Genomic DNA, 19678 nt, shown 5'->3' on the forward strand with positions numbered 1-19678 from the left:
TCACCAGTGTCAATAGGAGTCCCAGCCAGGATCCCCATCCACCTTAGCCACACAAAAGTTCCGAAAGGCAAAAGAGTCTGTCAACAGAAGGACCGGGGAGTCTTGGTAGCTTACTGTTCTCGGCCAACTCTCCACCAGCATGGTGGGGCTCTGGGTATCAGTCTGCCCACTCCTGTGGGCAGGAGTGGGCCACCAATTTACCCAGAACCTGGCAAGTATCATCTGATGGAGTGAGGTGATGACAGGACCCAAGATGGAACAACAGCCTGCTTACTCCAAAACAGGACAGCAATGCTGCTGGTAGAGAACTGCAACTCAACACCAGTCACCCCACTCCTTCAAGGAATTAATCTTCAGAAAAAACACCCATTCTTCCCTAGAGTGGCTCCTTATATCCATGGTTTTTCTCTCCCCAAATAAACACCTGGGTCTCTCCTTCTTTAACATTAGCGGGTGCTGGGCCAGGGGTTTAGAGTGGGAGTAGAGAGATTAGCTGGGCTTCCACAGTGGCTCCCCTGCTGTGTCCCTGCCACAATATCTGGGCCGATCCTGTGGAAGACAATGGGCAATAATTATCTTATACACAGTCCCTCCTGAAATTAACTTCTTCCACGCTTTTGTTATGTGTCAGGGCTTCCAGCTGTCCCTCACTTCCTGTCCCTTCCTTCTTACTCCCCCGTGTGTCAGCAATAATTTCTCCTTTTGTTTGCTAGGTGCAGTTTAAGAACTGGTCCTGGGGTAACAGTCCATGTAATCCCGGCGGATTGATGCGCCGGTTAGAGATGTTATCTTCGCAGTGTGGTCTGGTCCCGTAAGTATATATATATATATGTATATATATATATATATATATATATATATATATATATTGTCATGTTCAGTTTGTTGCTACAAATAAATATTGTCCAAGCAATTAATGTGGTTACAATGCACAAAGAGATTTAATAGCAAAAGATAGCAGGATTACAACAAACCATGATGATGCATAGGAAGGTATAACAATATAGAGGAGAGTATATCCGCATACATTACAGAAGCTCCCCCTGGGCCCAGGTCCAGATTCAGTCTTGTAGTCTGCAGTCATAGAGTGATAGAGAGATCTAATACTGGCCCAGGGGTTTGCTTATATACAATTTGAGTTAACATAAACAATGATGATGTCACAAATACACACAGATAACACTAAGAGTTCTTCATTGGTCCAGGGTTAGCGATGATCCAGTAGACTGCTGGTCATAGGTCAGTTCATCTGATCTTCTCCCACAGGAGGAGGCAACTCATTCCAACTGTTGACTTTGTGTCTTCCCATCGAAAAACCAGTTTAAACTGACCCATAAAAAGAGTGCTTTTGAATATTAATCTCATATTGCTAATAACTAGCGACCGCTAGATACGATCGCTACTCTGTCGAAAACGGGTTAATGCTGGTGAAATAAGCTTTAATATGAGACCAAACTCTTTACATTTTAGAGGACCTGATCCAAAAATACCTTCTTTGTAATATTATCTATGTATAAATAACCATTAATTAATTTGTCAAATAATCGAGTGTGAATTGGAACTAAAAGAAAGTGTGTACTATTTACAAGTGTAAGTGGGAATGTAAGTGTGTGTGTTATTGATCTGTGCGATTGCATCATTACACATGGTGTACTAATTACAATCGTACAGTAAACCAATATTAATTAATTTAGCCGCCTTCATCCAATTATTTCACTTCCACAATATGCACAATATGTACGTATGTGTTGAAAACAGGTAGGATGTATGAACTTTGTTTCATGCAAAGTGGCATTTGACAGCACAGTATTCCTGAATTCGTCTTTCCTCTCCTAGAAATTCTAATCATACTAAAAGAGTGTTCTCTTATATTTTTGTTCTATTACAAAGTTGATTTAATTCTTTCAAAGATAAGAGGCATTTCCACACACATCTGTGTGATTAATACAATGTGTGTTTACACATCCTTAAAGCTGCATTTGTAGCTCTGAGTTTAATAGCTTTTCAGACCATCAATTACTTGGTTTACTCCAAGTTCCAGAGGGGCAGGGAAAGTGTTTCCATTGTACGGTGACCCCAATTAAAACCTTTACTTTGGCTGGCAGAAATTACTTTTAAATCGAGGTTGGTTATCTATCCACAGACAGGAACCGAGACTTAGGATATTGGTAATTTCAGTTTATGTTCACTTTCATCACAGATAAATCTTATAGTATTAGCGTAGTCTGTGAAAATGAGAAAATGGATAGTAATAGAACACTATTCATATATGATTAATCTTAAGTCATTTTATCTACTACACATATACATGTGCTTATATTCTTCTTATCTATAAAAATATGTATATCTGTCTGTCTGCCATTGATTATGTGTCTATGGAAAATATATATCCTTCCAGGACACTTCCCAATTTATTTTACTGTAAATTGAATTTCACGAGATGGATGACAACAGTTTCCCAGGTAGACGTTAAGGTTTCCAACACATCTTTTCACAAAACATATGAAATATATGTTACAGGTTCTGAAGTTGGCTAACAGAGATGTTCGAAAACTTTGAACTTCTCTTTTCTCAATTTTGGGTTCACTGTTTGTATTTGAGATTCACCATTAGTGGTTCTTGCTCAGCATTAAAATTTGTATTTAATTTTTTTTTTATTTTTAAACACTATTGAAATAATATTTTCAATAATACAAAAGTATTTTAAATTTTTCAAAATTTGAATAGTGCACAGTGATCGAAGTTAAAATGTCATAATTCGAGGTTCTCCAGGTTCTGTTGTGCTCCACTAAAATCGGTTGAAATATTTCCATACTCAAACGCATGCGAACTGGCTAAAACATTGTCTAGGGTGTGTTTAAATAACTCCAACAAATCCCAACTGTTGCAAATTAAGTTCAGATTAGTTCTAAGACTATTCCAACTAACATTCACTCTGGCGGGGATACAGTATAAATTACAGGAATTGATGTCTTCGCACTAATGGTCACTGTAGCAGAGATACAGTATAAATTACAGGAGCAAATGTCTTTACACCGATGGTCACTCTGGTAGAGCCAGAAATTACAGATGGATCCCATTGTGGATCCTCACACTCAAAGGGTTGAAAACGATGTCCAATACCCTTTGTCTGACCTTTACTAGATATAATAGTAGCGGCATAAGGGTACTCTATGGGCAATGGTGGAAATCAGAATACCACTAAGTGGTGGATCATGGTGAGGTCCAGTGGTATCTCATATTACTGGAATCACTTTGGCAAGAGCCCCGGGATGATTCCTCCTTCACTGGATATACCAATGATATTCCAACATCTAAACCCTTCGCACACCATAGGAAGAGCACCAAATATCCTACTTTCTATTTAAACTGGCACTGTTTTATTTATTTATTTCTGTTAAAGACAATTTTTACTTTTGGTTATTGACTGACTCTTTTACGATTGTCTTTTTCTCTGTTTGTGGAAACCAGTTCTTGACAGACAGGTCCCGTTGCCTAGCAGTGGGACGCTCCTTGTTCCTTGCACGCATTGCGTGCACATGCTCTGTTCAGTCGCTTCTCATTGCTAGGCAGCGGGACGCTATCTCCGCTCACCTGTCAGCGGTCAACGTGTCTGATCGCCAAATCTCCATCACCCAATCAAAATGCACCTTATGATATATAGAGCATCCTCTGACACATGTTGGTTGCCAGAGAATTGGTTCACTCCTGCTCCAGCACTTCCTGAACTTCTGATCCAGTGTTCTTTGGCTCTGACTCGGCTTCCTGTTACTATTCTCCTGTGTTTCGTTTTGGTACCTCGCTGCCCGGCTGGTTTGACTATTTGGCTTGACCTGACTTCTCTCTGGAACCTCCCTGTGTACCGCATCGCTCGTTTGGGCTTTGACCTGGACTGCCTGACTACGCCTGTCTACTACTGTCGCTACATCGGTGACTGTCTTGGAGAACCGCGACCTGCATACCCTCTGCAGCTAAGCCCAAACTCCCTTGCGGGTGTCTCTGGTGAATATCGGGGGTACTCCGCGCCTCCGTGTTCAGTCGCGCTAATACCGGTTAGCATCCATCTCTGAAATTCCGTGACACCCGTGGCCATAGAGGGATAGGAAGCAGCAGTAGGATTCAGAAGTAAGCAATGTCATGTCACTGTTTTAATACCACATCCAGTTGTTAGATAAGACTGTGGGCAGATGAGAAAAGTGGATGGTCTTTAAACTAGAACTATAAATAAAAACACAGATCTAAGAAAGGGCCAAGAGAGAAGCATCTAGACCTGAAGTTAACCATTCTTGGGGGTAGTGACCTTAGGCTAGGGCCCTCTTCTGTCCCATCAATATAAATTGCCAAAATGAAAGGTTAATGGCTTATATTCAATTCAGATAAGGGTCAAAGCAACAAGTTGTGTCTATAATTTAGGAATTCTACATAAGCCGAGTCATTCAATGGTTACACTTTACATGTTTCTGACAAAATCAAAGCTCTGATTTCTACAGTTTATTGAATCTGACTGTCAGATATTTCCTGATTATACCGTATACACGATCAGTTACAACTACCTTACGCCAATGTCTATTGATATAGAAATCTACTGTATGTAACCAGATTGAGCATGCTTGGGATAGGAGTTAATCTAGACAAACTTCACACAGGCTGGTTAAACTATGAGAGTAGAAACAGTAAGAATATAGCAAAATTCAGGATCTATATAGTTAACAATACAGCAATGGTTTATCATACAGGTGTGGTTCTTACAGGACTTTGTCTCAATGACAGAGCTTCGACGTGCTACTATACAGCTAATATATTGTAGCTTGATCCTTATAAAGCAAATGACATGTACTTCTCTGTAATTGTGTCCTCGGAGCTTTAAAAAGAAGATAAAAATATCCTAAAGCACAGTGTCCTGGGAAAATTACCTGCATGTATCTTTTAACGATTTAATACTATATATATTTCTCAACATCTATCTCTATAGCACAATATTCATTTCCAGTCAATTTCTTTCTGAATCACATTATACCAATGCTTTATTTTGGGGATAAAGTAGGTTCAGCTTTACACTGGAAATAAAATTCTTTTTTTACAAGAAATAGTCTAGGGAAGAGCACTTTAAGTGGGGAGTGTAGATTGCTATCATGCCTTCTCTCTTCTGAGAGTTCCACATCAGAGCAAGAGGTGTGTTATAAAGAGTTTGTTGAGTTCGGATGAGTTGTAACAGGTAGAGAGATTGAGAAAGTAGTGAAAGAGTGATAGGGGCCAGTGAAGCGTGAGATAAAGAACAAGGGAAATCAAGAATAGAGTTGGAAGGCTGAGCAGGGGTCAACTATGACATAAGGATAATGTGGTGAACCGCAAAACTGATCCAACTGTGAGTTGGATGCTGAGAGTGAGTGCATGCCAAAGGGGGGTACGTTAGAGACTTAGAGACTGTAACTACCTGCCTGATAATTCAGATGAGCTCGAGAGATTCAGAATTCAAGAGTATGCTGATGTGCAGATTATATGTCCGTAAGTAATCCATGGTGCATAGTTCATCAGGATCTACTGGATGTAGTTCTATAGGCAGAGTTAAGGGAAACATGAAACAGTTACTTTGAAGCCAGTCTGGAGGAGAGACGTCAAGTCAGGAGCGACAGTACTTCAACAAGTGAGTCGAGCTCTTGAGTCAGTAGAACTAGATAGGGATGGTTTAAGCCTGATATGGGTGGGATGATAAAGAAGATCTATATTGTTGTTATGACTCCTAGTAAATTCAGGAAGCGGCCACAGAAGTATAATACAAATGTCTTTATTCAGGCAAAATATATAAGCAAAGATTCAGTTCAAGGAACATGCAGGTTTTCATAAACAGGTATAACTCCCAACATAAATATGAACAGGTGTGGCAGGAAGGTACACAGAAATAACAAGTTCCAGTGAATGTAAATATATTTTAAATGCGGGGATAAGAATGGTGATGCCAGGATGCAAGAGTCTGTCCAGGGAAGCAAACAGAGTCCAGGCAAAGTACAGGGTCACAAGCAAACTAGCAAAGTCCGGAAATCAGGCCGAGGTCTAGGGCAACGAGAGTTCAAGCAGTATCCAGTATTCAGACAAAGTTCGGGGTCAAGAACAAACAAGCATAAACGGTAAACAGGCCAAGGTCACAATGGGAGATCAAGTATCAGCAGAACCAAACTGGAACAGGGGGAACACAAGCAGCAGCCAGGTACACACGGATGAACTGCACAGAGTACAGCTTCAGACAGGTATTTGAAGCAGTGAGACAGGTGCAGTTCTAATTAGGCATAATGCAAGGAGATTAACTCCTTCAGGCATTTAGAAGAGTTCAGGAACAGAACAGCAGCACCTCTGATGGTATGAGGTACTGCTGCTAGATACAAAGAACAGGCAGAGTCATAACAATTGTGAAGTATTGTGAGTAGGAACAATCTGATTTATTTTTTAAAGTGTTGTCAGATGTAAAGTCAAGAGACTGTAATATCGAGACTGTAAATAAGTCTAATTTAATTATCCAGCAAAGATAACTTGGCACCCATTATTGTTACCAGTTAAGTCTGTGTACTGATACACCTGCATTGGCATTAGTTCTACTGTTATCAAATCTGCATGGAGGAGAGACTGAGCTACAGCCAGGTGGCTGACTTAAGGTTAAAACCAGGTAACACCCTACTGCAAGTAACAAGGCAGATGAATGTACTGGGACCTAAGGAGTGCTGTGGTTTACTTATGTCTGGCCATCATTCTGTTTAGTCCTAGGAGCCAGCAGTTGCATATGCATTTTTCTTTCATCCTTATCACCTCACAAGTGATCAAGGACCTACTTACAGCAACGTCTAAGGGTCACTTCCCTTTGCTCATTGTCCGGGAGCTCTCTGCCACGTTTGACACTATTGAATACCCTCTTCTCCTCACATCATTTGTCGCTGTTGGCCAGCTTGACATATTTCTTGGTTCACATCCTACCTATTCAACCAATTCATCAGTGTTTCTACCTCTTGTACATCCTTAGCTCTGGTCTCACTATTTGTTCTTAGTCATCTACTTTTTTCACTGTAAAAAAGCTTGTTGGGTGAACTAATTCCCCCATTTGGCCTCTAGTACCACTGCGTTCCTGATGAAAATCAGATATACATCTTCCCCTTCTCTACTCTCTTTTGTGACCAACTGTCTCTCTATAATTTCCACGTGTCCAATTCCATCTAACACTTAACATGTCCAATATAGAGTTTATCATATTCCCTCCTCCACAATCACATCCCCTCAAACCTCCCACAGCTCCACAATTTCCTCAGTCTCCTAAGACCTCAGCCTTATTATCACCCTTGAATCCTTCCAATGTTTTGTTCCACACATCAAGTCTACACCGCAGTCATATCACCTCTACCTTCAAAATATCTCTAGAACATTTTCATACCCAAGATGCAGCCAAAGCTCTCATGCACACTTTATATACTCAAATGGGTTGTTGCAGCTCATATGAACCAGCCATTTAACTTTACTTTACTAAACTGCATTAAAATGTTAAAATCGGGACAAAAGAAGCTCTTGACATGATCAAACACTTTCTGATATGACGTGCTCCTTTCAGGGTCAGAGAAACAGGACAGTCCCACCAAAAGCAAGACTATTGGTAAGTGTCCTGTTAGACTTTCATTAGATAATATGGTTAATAGAATATTTATGAGCAATGCAACATTTTATTTAATAAACCGATAATGCATTTTTTCATAAAATTTAACCTCCAAGAATAACATAATGCATTAATAGTCATATTAATAGTAATAATAATAATGATAATTATTACTATTATTATTATAATCAGGCCCTAAAAAAAAATCAGAATTTAGAACAAAATTGTGTTTTAAACAGTTTTTAAAAAACCCAAAAGAAAGCAATGCTTTAAAATGTAACAAATAAAAAAAACAAATGTACACTATAAATTTGTTTTTAACCCATAAATCAACTTTTTAAATTACTTTTTTTGTGTTTGCAGCAATAATAAAAGATCCATTAATGGAGTTACTAAAATAGAACTAATGGATAACTCTCTCCAAATCAGCCCACGAACTGGACCGCGGGAGATTCCTAATCGCTCATAAACAATATTTAGAAACAGACAAGCTGGTTGGTAAGAGAATGATTGAAAATTCCGCTCCATCTCTGCATAGATTATTGAAGCCGCTTTTTAAATGTTATTTTATTATGAAAATAAGCCACTCTATCTTTCTAAATCAATACATGTAATAGACTGCAAGTTACAAAGTAATGCCTTTGATCATTTTATTCATTTAACATCAGCTAAAAAAAATCTTCTTCTGCCAAGAGATATTAAATGTTTTAAATTTAAGCTGTTCAATATCTGAAGTAGAGGATTGAAACTGATTATGCTCATGACGGGCTGGTCCTTAAAGCCGCCTTACCACCTAAGCGATGGAACATTTAAGTACCACTTTAAATTATCTGTGCAGGGGGACGCCTGAGTGGGGGGATCAATTAGAAGCCGCAATCTGAGTTCTTTCATAACCCCCTCTACAGAGTCACACACCGATGTTTTTTTAGCAAAGGAACATATACATAATGATGACAATGCAACCATTCTTCTCTTGTTGTCTTTGTGAAGAATGGAAAGGAAGAGAGTAGTCTAGTGACCTTGTATACTAATTTATGTTTTTTGACTGTTACATCCTATACTTTGCAACCTAAAAATGAAAGCCACTGAGGGTCCCTATTTATTGACCTTGAGCATATTGGTGTCACGTAGCCCGCTTGTTAGTGATTGATTGATTTGTATTTATTAAACGGTGCAGCATCAGTGGTCTGGTGAAACTTAAGCACCTGCGGTACTTTACTGTTCGGTCACAAGTGTGTTCTTTCGACAGTCTATTGGCAGTTACCACCACTTAGGACAGTGTTGGCTAACCTGCGACACTCCAGGTGTTGTGAAACTACAAGTCCCAGCATGCTTTGCCAATATATAGCAGCTTATTGCTGGAAGGGTATGCTGGGACTTGTAGTTTCACAACACCTGGAGTGTCACAGGTTAGCCAATACTGACTTAGAACCACAAACACTGCCCATTCATTAATTTAAATTTTATTCTTTTTTCAATTATTTATAAACTATTATCTCCAGCATCTATCGTTCACTGCAAACTGTGTCTCTCACAACAATCTGATATATTTATTTAATTACAACGATTCAAATGCAAACCTTGTGGGCTAGCCATGGCATTGCAAGTAAAACTCATCAATGGTTTGGGGTTTAAGGTTTGGATTATGCCCGGAGAGATAGTCTACCAAGGGCTACACAAAGGTTGTGGATGGGCCCAGCATTAAAAAAAATAAGACGTATAGCACATCTGTATAATCACATAGAAAGGATGTTAGTGTTCTCTGCCAATTGCATACTAAAGTGTGTGAGTGTCATTATGGGATTGCTCATAGTGAGTAGCTGAAATGTCTTTTTTTTTTACTATTGAGAAATAAGTCTGGACAACCTGTGACTCTATAGCTGTCAAACTACATTTCTCAGCATAATCCTTCCAGATAACGGCTCGCAGAGCATACTGGAGCTTGTAGTTTCACAACTCCAGGTGAGCCACGGGTTATCCAGGTCTGTTGTTGCAAAATATTGGGCAGCACGGTGGCTTAGTGGTTAACACTTCTGCCTCACAGCACCGGGGTCATAGGTTCGATTCCCGACCATGGCCTTATCTGTGTGGAGTTTGTATGTTCTCCCCGTGTTTGCCTGTGTTTCCTCCGGGTGCTCCGGTTTCCTCCCACATTCTGAAAACATACTGGTAGGTTAATTGGCTGCTATCAAATTGACCCTAGTCTCTCCCTATCTGTGGTTGTGTGTATGTTAGGGAGTATAGATTGTAAGCTCCTATTGGGCAGGGACTGACGTGAGTGTGTTCTCTGTACAGCACTGCGGAATTAGTAGCGCTATATAAATAGCTGCTGATGATGATGATTATTTGACACCAGGAAGGTGTCAAATAATGGCTAATTGCACAGAGAAGCCTTCAATTCATACATGCACAGTATACAAGGAAAGATAAGCCCCAAATTACTTACATCATTTGCACATTCTAAATAAGGTTTCTAAACCTAACTAATTGTAGTGAGGTATGTAGTTATTGTCCTCATATTGGGCTTGATTCATCAAGTCACGTATATGCCATTTTTGAGTGCATCGTATGCAAAATCACTCTCCCTAGAACAGGGAGATACATCTGTGAATGCAGCTTTGTCCACTCAGTCTTGGCATGCAAAGGACACTTACTCCAACCTACGATTTTGAGAAGTGAAAGCCGAAGTCAATGTACAGTAGGGGCGTGCCAAACTTGATCGCAAGCAGCTACTTCTAAATCAAGCTTTGGGTATCTCAAAGTTACTTGTTTTTTTTGCCATATCTCTTGCTCCAGCTACAGAGCTAGTCTAAGTCCTGATCAGTAGTGATGACAGTCTCATATGCATGCTATACCATGTGTTTGCAATCAGGAGCAACTTAAAAATGCATTTTATGTTCAGTAGACATTAAGAGCATCCTTACAAATCCAGCAAACCCCACAAACCGCAAAGTACAAAAAGTTATGGTATTGATTATACATTCTGGAGGAACTAAATAATAATTGCATTAAGACTAGCTTGTTTTTGAGTGAGAAAAGTAATTTGTATGCCTGATTTCTTTCATTTAACACCTAATTTTAATTTATGATTTTGTTAACATTTCTGGAGCATGCATAATCCACGATAGTAAATTACTCTCCTCACCAGTTTAAGCAACAGCTAATGAACGACTGACTAATTGCTACAACACCAATTCACATTTTGGTACAGTTGAAGAACCTTCCTATCAACGGTACAAAATAGATTGACGCACTTCACTTACATGTGGGGAAATAGATTTATTTCTGATTGAGGTAGGAAAGAGGAGGTTCCCAGAATAATTTTAAAGGATAAATATCACGAGAACAAAATTCACACAAAAAAATATTAATATATTTACTAAAGCAAAGTAATACTTGTTTTGGTCATTAGTAGATATCAGTAATGGAAAAATTAGATTAGGTTCATGATCAGCACACACAGCAAGCTTTGGTTTAAGGTTCTGTAAAGGCAGATGTTGGTGTATTTATAATGGATATATGATTCAGTAGGAAAAAATATGACTCAGATGCTTAAGACAATGATGCTGGGAGCCCAGCGTAAGAGTTTATAGCAAAGTCTGACACATTCTGTTTGTGCGTCTAGTTCATGATTAAACATATAGCATTATTAATTTGCTGTAATACATCTATTTTCTACATCACAGTTTTCCTTTTTTTAATTTCAAACTCTAAGGGGTATATTTACTAAACCGCTGGTTTGAAAAAGTGGAGGTGTTGCCTATAGCAACCAATCAGATTCTAGCTGTCATTTTGTAGAATGTACTAAATAAATTATAACTAGAATCTGATTGGTTGCTATAAGCAAAATCTCCACTTTTTCAGTAAATATACCCCTGCTATGGTTCCTATAGCTAAACCTGTATTTTTGATTTCTATATACTATTTGCACATTAAGTTAATCAAAACAGCTAATTTTACTATATTTTACTAGTCAGATGTCTACTTTGTAGGGCACTACAAGTGCAATTCATTGTATATTATATATAGAAAACATATTTTTTCAGTAGTTATCCTTGAAATCCCCTCCTAGCATACAAATTGTGTTAGCAAGCTCTTACAAAAGATAAGCCGGTATTTACTTTTGGTATTTGGGAGTACTGAAGAGTAAAATACAATAATAACACACAATGCAATTGCCTTTTTAAAGTACAGGTTTATCTCCATCTAGTAAGATATGTAATTTTCTATAGTACGTATTGCAATAAAAACACAAAATACGCTTTATCAAATATCTATTTTTCGCTGTATGTATGCTCTCCACTTTTAAATCCAATGTATTGTACAAACTGACTACTAATATGCGGAAAGCACAGGGAGATGATCAAGATAAATTGAAACGGAAAGGAAAATGATTTCTGCATTTGAAGTGCTGTTAAAATGTAAAATACAGTATATTTAAAGAATCTGGTATACATGAAAAAGTAACTTAAATAATAAACACTAGTAATCACTAAGGATAATTGAATATTTAAGCCTTAAAGAGGAATTAACCCCCCCCCAAAAAAATAAAACTAAAACAAAAAATGCTGTATTATAGCAGAGGGTCAATTGCACCTCAGATTTTTGTCTGAAAAATCTTCATTATCCTCTGAAGAAATGGCCATGAAACGAATCAGGAAAAGATATTTAGTTATTTGCCTGACTGGGGCACCACTAAGGAAATTTGGAACATCATTGTGAACTTTATCACCGTATTTTATCTATGTCAAAAGACTGTGATTACAAGTATTCCGGTTGATTGCTGAATAGCTTCCGAAACCGAAATTGCATCAGAATACTTCACTGGACACAGGGGAGGGCTGGCGCCAGACCCGGATTAAAAGTAAAAGTACACCAGACGAAAACTGCAAGTATTTGCTAATTGGTGCCTAGACATATTTATTTTTTTCAATGACTACATTTTTCTCACATCTTTAGATCCTGAATTTTTGACATTAAAGAGCTGATTCATTAAGGGGCTTTAATGTCGATATGGTCCGTTTTTTGCGCCAAACCACCCTACGCATACACCAGCATAAGCAAACCAAAGGGGGGGGGGGTTTCCTAGTGCCTGGAAACCCCCTCCAAGCCTGGGGCACTGTATAATTGAGGTGGCTGGACCCTGCCCCCGCTTCACATGGCTCTGTTTTAAAAGGGAGAGCTGCGTGCACCTAACAGTGGTCCACGCAGCATTGCGCATGTATATTATGGGGATAGGCAGAGTTTAAGAGCAGCCAAACACTGTCTAAAATTATAGCGACGCACCCATGCATGCTGGTCACGCCCACTGGCAGCATGGTGCGGAAACCCCCCTCTACAAATCTTGCGTTTGCCCCTGACCAGAGAATGCAGAAACGTCCAATTCATCTTCGAGAATGAAGGATCCTTACTACAACCTACGATTTCAGGGGTGAACAGGGAGTATGCACGTAGTAGTGTACAGTAAGGGCGGTCGCTGGCAGATACGTGGACTCAAGCTCCAGCGCACGCAGAACTACGCTGTTTTTCAGAATGACGATGTATTTTATATGAAATGTTGTGTACCTTTTAGAATGCTTCACATTTTAATATGCTCAGGTATATATGTATATATTCTAGAATTTGTAAGAAGTTTTGCAGAGGATGTTAGAAGCAGAAGCAAAGATGGCATTTGCAGAAGTAGTTGATTACAAATAACGTGCTACCTTAAGGTTTCTTGGAAAATTGCCCCATAAGGCTAGATCAAGTACAACCGCAGGCTTGTCAGGAAACTGATCTTGTGATTCATCAACTGTTTTTGCCATCAACAAGTTCTTCAGAAGTACTATAAAAATGTGTAACCTGGTATGCATTAAACAGAGCAGAATATTCAACCACGGACTACGTTGTGTAATTCTCGCTCTCCGGCCGTAAAAAGGACATCATCCTCTCTGTTTGTGTATAAATCAAGCATCGGTCCATTGGTAGCCTACTTTGGATCCGACAAGACGTAACATTTGTACCTGCTCAAGGTCAAGTCTAACTCACGGATGATAGTAATGACCAAACACATCCATTCAATAATGGGAGAATTTGACTATTCACCTGCACTCCTGACACTACTGATCTCATTAAACAACACAATAGCAGATCAACAGAGGGAGATTGCTATAGTGCCATTTCGTCAAAGGGAAGCTGTGCACTGACATTTAGAATATTATATTATAATATTATGGGATTCTTCAACCACAGAGGTTGGTGCATTCTTGTATATTTTACAAGCACTGCATACTTGTGCGAATGTTTGAAAATGTTTCTGCTTTTCAAATCATTTTCATACATTTTTAATGTAGTAATATCACACATTACCAATGCTTGTCTGTTTCAAAATGTTGTGTGCATGTTGCCTAGATCCTTGCGTACATTTGCATTACGGTTGTGAGCTTTAAAAGCTTTTAAAAGTCTTGCCTATGTTGTCTACTAGGCAAGACTATGTAGTAGCATACATTTGTAATACCGTTCTCATTTCTTTTTTTATTATTATTTAATGAAATTGTCATGTTTCAAAAAATTTACTTTTCTATTTTTGGGGGTTAGCCTAGTCCTTCAGATTCCCAAAAATTCTTCCGACTTCAAATGCTTAAAGTAAATAGACGAAAAAAAACAAGGAAACCTATTTTGTTTTACAAATTTGTGTTTTGCGTGAAATACAAAACAACAAAAAGTAACATACAAAAACACACGTGAATATCCACACATGAGAAAAATTCTACTTTGATCTGCGGCCACGCTTGCCCCCAGGGCCAACATTTTTTGCGGCGTTTACTTTTTTCGGCAACGCGTTACCCGTGATGTTAATTCCACCAGTGGTGGAGGAGCAGGTTCAGCATCAGGTGGTGGAGGGGCAGCAGAGAGCAGTGGGTCAGCAGAGGGTGGAGAAGCAGCAGAGGTTGAAAATGCAACAGAGGTTGGAGGAGCAGGAGAGTGCAGTGGTGAAGGAGATGACATTGAACCAGGAGAGTAAACTTGGAGAGGATAATGAGGGTAAACTTGGGGCGGATAATGAGGGTAAATTTGGGGCAGATAATGTGGGTAAAGTTGAGGTGTAGGGGCATGAGGGGAGAAATGTTGCATAGGGGCAAGAGGGTTGGTGAGACGGGTCAAGGTAGTGTCTATGTTTTGGAAGGTAGTGTCTATGGTTGTGTCCAGTTGATCAGTGTTTGCTTCCAATGTATGATTTGTGCCACACATATGGGAATAGAATTGTTGAAGGTTTGAAGGCTGCCACCACCCCCCTTCTTCCTCATCCAGGGGTGTAACACCTTCAACATCACGAATGTCCTCCACGGTGGCATCCTTTCTTTTTTTTAAAAAAAAAAAGTCATGTCATGTTTTCTAAAAATTCTAATAGCGGAATGTACCATATAAAAAAAACAGTATATCTTTGGCTTGATGGGAGTTTCAGCTAGGCATCTATTTTAAATCTCTAAGAGATCTTCTCTGAAAATTCTCAGTAGTCTTGAAGACCATGCCCAGATTCTACAATCGGCTTACAAAGTTGCAGTATTAGTCCAAAGGATTTTGGAGTTTTATTTACATTTAAATTGACAGGAATGATTAAAAATGACTAGTATATGTTTATAAGAAAATTTAATTTTTCTGTTATGTTGTGTGTTTATATTTCTTTCATCAAAACATTAGTCATTTTATGCATGTATTGTGATCTGAAATTTACCTCTGGGGGATAGTGGTGTGGTGAGGGGGGTCTCTCTCATCGATGTGTATTCAGACCACCCCCTGCACCAACTGATCATGTATGCAGGCCACTGCCATGGTCTCCAGACGACTGACGTCCAAGAGTGCCATGGGCCCCCCGCCAACGCTCCTAGAGCATGTTTGCTTGTCCTTCAGGAAACGCTTAAAGTCTCTCCAATTGTTCGGAATGTTGAAAGATAAGAATGTTGCAATATATACAATCCAAATGGATAAAAAAATCAAGTTAATTTAGAATAGCAAAGATCATTATAAATGATAACTTCCTGGCGAGGGCTGGCAAATTTTAGCCTGGGGCCAAGCCTCGACTCAGCAGCCTATTAGGAACATTTTAAAGGAAAAAAAATGCAGGTGGCCCAGTGACTCAGCCCAAGGTAGCCCACTATGGGACCAACCTGGGGGGCCCCCTGTCCCCCAGCCCAGCAACTGCCACCCAAAAAACCTAAATAAACCAAACAAAAAAGCCCAAGAAATTAGGAAAATCTAGGCAATAGGATTAGTCAGGAACACAAAAGAGTCATTTGCAAACATTTTACCACATTTGTTTGTGTGTTTTGTGTTTGTATTTATAAAGGTGAGGAACAGCGTTAACCTTTTATATAAATAGATTTTGTTTTGTAGCATTAAAGTGTAGTCCTCGGAAAGCCTTTCTTTACTATTGTGTCTTTCCCTAAGACTAGGCATAGTTTGCCATTCCACAGGTGTCGGACATGATGAGCCTGATAAGTGTTTGTTGCCAATCGATCCCCCCCAAAAAATCTGCACGTGCCTCTAAATTGCGGTCCTCTGGCTGCTACCGTCTTCAGCATAACATGAACCTTTGCAGAGATTTTCACTTAATGTATGACCTCTGAACTCTGCTGCGCTTGGAAAATGTGTGAACAAAGTACACCCGTAGAGCGAAGACATCAAGATGTCATAAGATTGCAAATGTAAAATATTTTTTGGTTTTTTTTTCCCAGGTGCTGAACAAATACCACCCACACATAATAAAGACAATCAAGGCATACAGAAGGATTTGTAAAAATAAGTACAATTATTGCAAAAACATCCGTTTAAATCGGAGAGTTCAATTTGATTTTGTTAAAGTTAATATAAAATTTGTTTAGAATTTTTTTTTCGTGTTTACAATAAAATAGTGTGTGTGTTTTATTTTTGTAAAGAAAATGTGCACTAATGTACATTTGTACCTTTGAGGCATGTTGTATATATTTATTTTCATATCATGCAATATCATACAAACAGTATACATCAGTGGATTTCAAACTTTTTCAGTTCAAGGCACCCTTAGGACCTCCATAATATTTTCAAGGCATCCCTAATTACCAAGTAGTCCCCCGCCTTGCTTACCACTGGCCCTGGCCGAGGCACCCTTGTGAGATCGCCAAGGCACCCCAGGGAGCCTAGATACACCGTTTGGGAACCACTGGTATACATACAGCATCATACAAAGGGTAATTGCAAAATAAATACGCATGGTTAGTATGATAATTGTGATAATAATTATAATAATAGAGCACCAGTGTAAGCAAGGAATTGCGTGCTTGTGCGTTCCTCTGTCAGTCAGAATTACAAATGTATATCGTCCATGAACCTCTATAGCAATGTCCCAGAATCTCCCGGGAGAGCCGGGCAACCTCCCGATTCCTGTTGGCTTCACTATTTAAGTTGGGGGCGGGGCTTAGGATGTGCTCTGCACATCATTGTGGCCCCACCCCCTGCTGTAATAGGTAAAAAATGTGGGCGGGGCCAGATGATGCGCTTCATCGAGCCCCACCCCCACACGCCCACCTTGCTCCTCCATCTCCCCGATCACTTCTTGCAGAAGTTGGTAGGTATGAGATAGAGGGGCAAATAAAAGCGCACTGCTAGGTGCGAACGTTTTTCCCGTCAGAGAGTTATCACCGGATTCAAGAAACATCAATTGTTTATACAAGCTCATCCTTCAATACGGACGTGTGTATGCCTGTTGTACTTGCGTTTTTTTTTAAAAAAAACAACGCATATTACGTTAGTTTTGCGTTCCTTGATGAATAAGTCCCCAAGTGGCAGTGTTCACATTTGAGATTCTCTTTTTTAATCAGATGATCAACGCGGTAATTTGGAAGTTTTATTATATTTGGTTGGTCTGTTCCTTGAGCTGCATTTTTATTTTCGTTTTTGATTTAGTCTACATTAGGAAAGTAACGGATTTCCTGGGGGAAATCTATTACTGAAAAAAAGCATAATTAAAAATCTCTCTCCTACCCCGGAGGTTGCGTTGCTGCAGCATTACCCCCCCCCCCCCCCCCAGTTTCCATCACATGCTAAATATGTCTTTAGTCATATTTTGATTTCTGCAAGAGCCTCCTTAGCTCAAGGTTGGAAATCACCACAGATACCCTTGATATCGAAAGTAGTGGCCAAGGTGCAATTCAGCTTTGAAATGGAGACAGAGGGGATGCCCTACTCCACTGCCACCTCGTCCCCGATAATGAAGTGGTTCAGCTGGCATGTGTATGTTACGGACGGAGAGGGAGCGCGTCCAGACCGTATAGACTCTGATTTACTACCTGCATCTCCTACACTTAGCGAAGTTCCCCAATGTCCCTATTAGTAGTTCCATGGTGACCATTCGACCAGTGTAACTTTCACGAATTGGAAGGGATCCTATTAGGTTCCCTCCCTCATGTGTTCAATATGGTTTAACAGCAGAATTGTTTGATGTGTTCCCCCAACTATGTACCCCCTCAACCCTTCCCCTTTTAATTTTGTGTCCTTTCCTTACCCCCCATCCCTTTTCTTCTTTCTGTACCCCATAATTTTTGAAAAATTAATAATAAAAATACTATTGAAATTAAAAAAACATAATTAGGAATTAGGGGCCTATTTATTAAGATGTTAATTATAGTGGTGATAATCATAGTTTTTGGAGGAAAAAAAAATTAAATTTTACTGGCATTTACTAAAAAAATATCAGCAAAGCAACCGACCAGTACCCAGCTGTCCTGGTGATACCTGCCCTGTGGAAATAGTACAATGATCACTCAGCCAAACAATCATTGGCTTCCAAAAACCTCTATGGGGCAGTTTCCATCTTGCTGCTGGTGACTTCTGCGGCATATATATATAAAGTTTTAATATTTATGCCCTTTGCACCCTCCTTTTTCATTATTGGCTCCATACTCGGGACATTGGTATTTTCTTTTTATATTTTTATTGAGGGGCAGTTAGCATTATTGTATTATTGTAATTTTACAATGGCAATGTGTTGTCATTTTTATAGCAGAGAGATCTGGCACCTGAATTTTTCAGGGGTGTTTCCTCCTGTGATACTTCTACAATCTGAATAAAGTGTTTGATCCATTTATAACAACCCTCTACTTCCTATCTATTTACCCATGCATATATTTTCCCACCAGTTCCAGTACTTTCGTTGTTATTACTGGATTAGTAAGTGCTCCGCGTGCCAGGCAGTGGGGCAAACAGGGCATACATAAAACAGGGATATACACGGTAGATACTTTATGTGCCAATCTGTTATGTGGAACGAAATAAAATACTTTTGCGATGATCAATAAATCAGCCAAACTGCACTGTCAAGATCCAGTTTACAACTTACGTACTCAAAGAAACTGTTCAGATTAGCTTTGCATGATTGGTCCCTTAAAAAAACCCTGCTATTAATTTTCAGTAACATATCTCAGGATTTTATCTCTTAGACTTCTTGCATATATTTTACCCGCCACCGATGTCAGTTTCATAGGTCTGTAATTTACCCGTCTGATTTTTTTTTCTACCGTTTCAAATATTGGGAGCACGTCAGGCTCCTGACAGTCTTGTGGTGCTGATTCCATTATATATAATAATGTTTTAGCTGTAACTGAGCATAGCTCTGTCAGCTGATGTGGAATAATTCACCGGAGTCAGGGGCTTTATTGATCTTAATCTTCTACTTCCTCTCTGAGTTAGACCAATAATGTCTAATGGTGTGCAGGGGTTATTGTGCAACAACATTCTCCATCCTTTGTAAACAGAGATGAAAAGAACACATTTAATAAGTCTGCTTTTTACTTTTTTTCTCCAACCAATTTGTCTAATTCATCTATTAGTGGTCCAATGCTATCAGATTCTTTTTTTTTTTTGCTATTAATATATTTAAACAACATTTCCTGGATTTAAAATGTTTCGTTTAGCAATTATGTTTTCAGCGTTTGATTTTGCTAACCTGAGCCCCCTGTACCTTTTAAGTAAAATCGCATGATTGCTTGTATAGACCTGGTATCGTAAGCGTCTGTACGTGTAGCTAGGAATGGA

Source organism: Mixophyes fleayi, chromosome 11 (genome assembly GCF_038048845.1).
Source record: "Mixophyes fleayi isolate aMixFle1 chromosome 11, aMixFle1.hap1, whole genome shotgun sequence".
Taxonomy (NCBI): Eukaryota; Metazoa; Chordata; class Amphibia; order Anura; family Limnodynastidae; genus Mixophyes; species Mixophyes fleayi.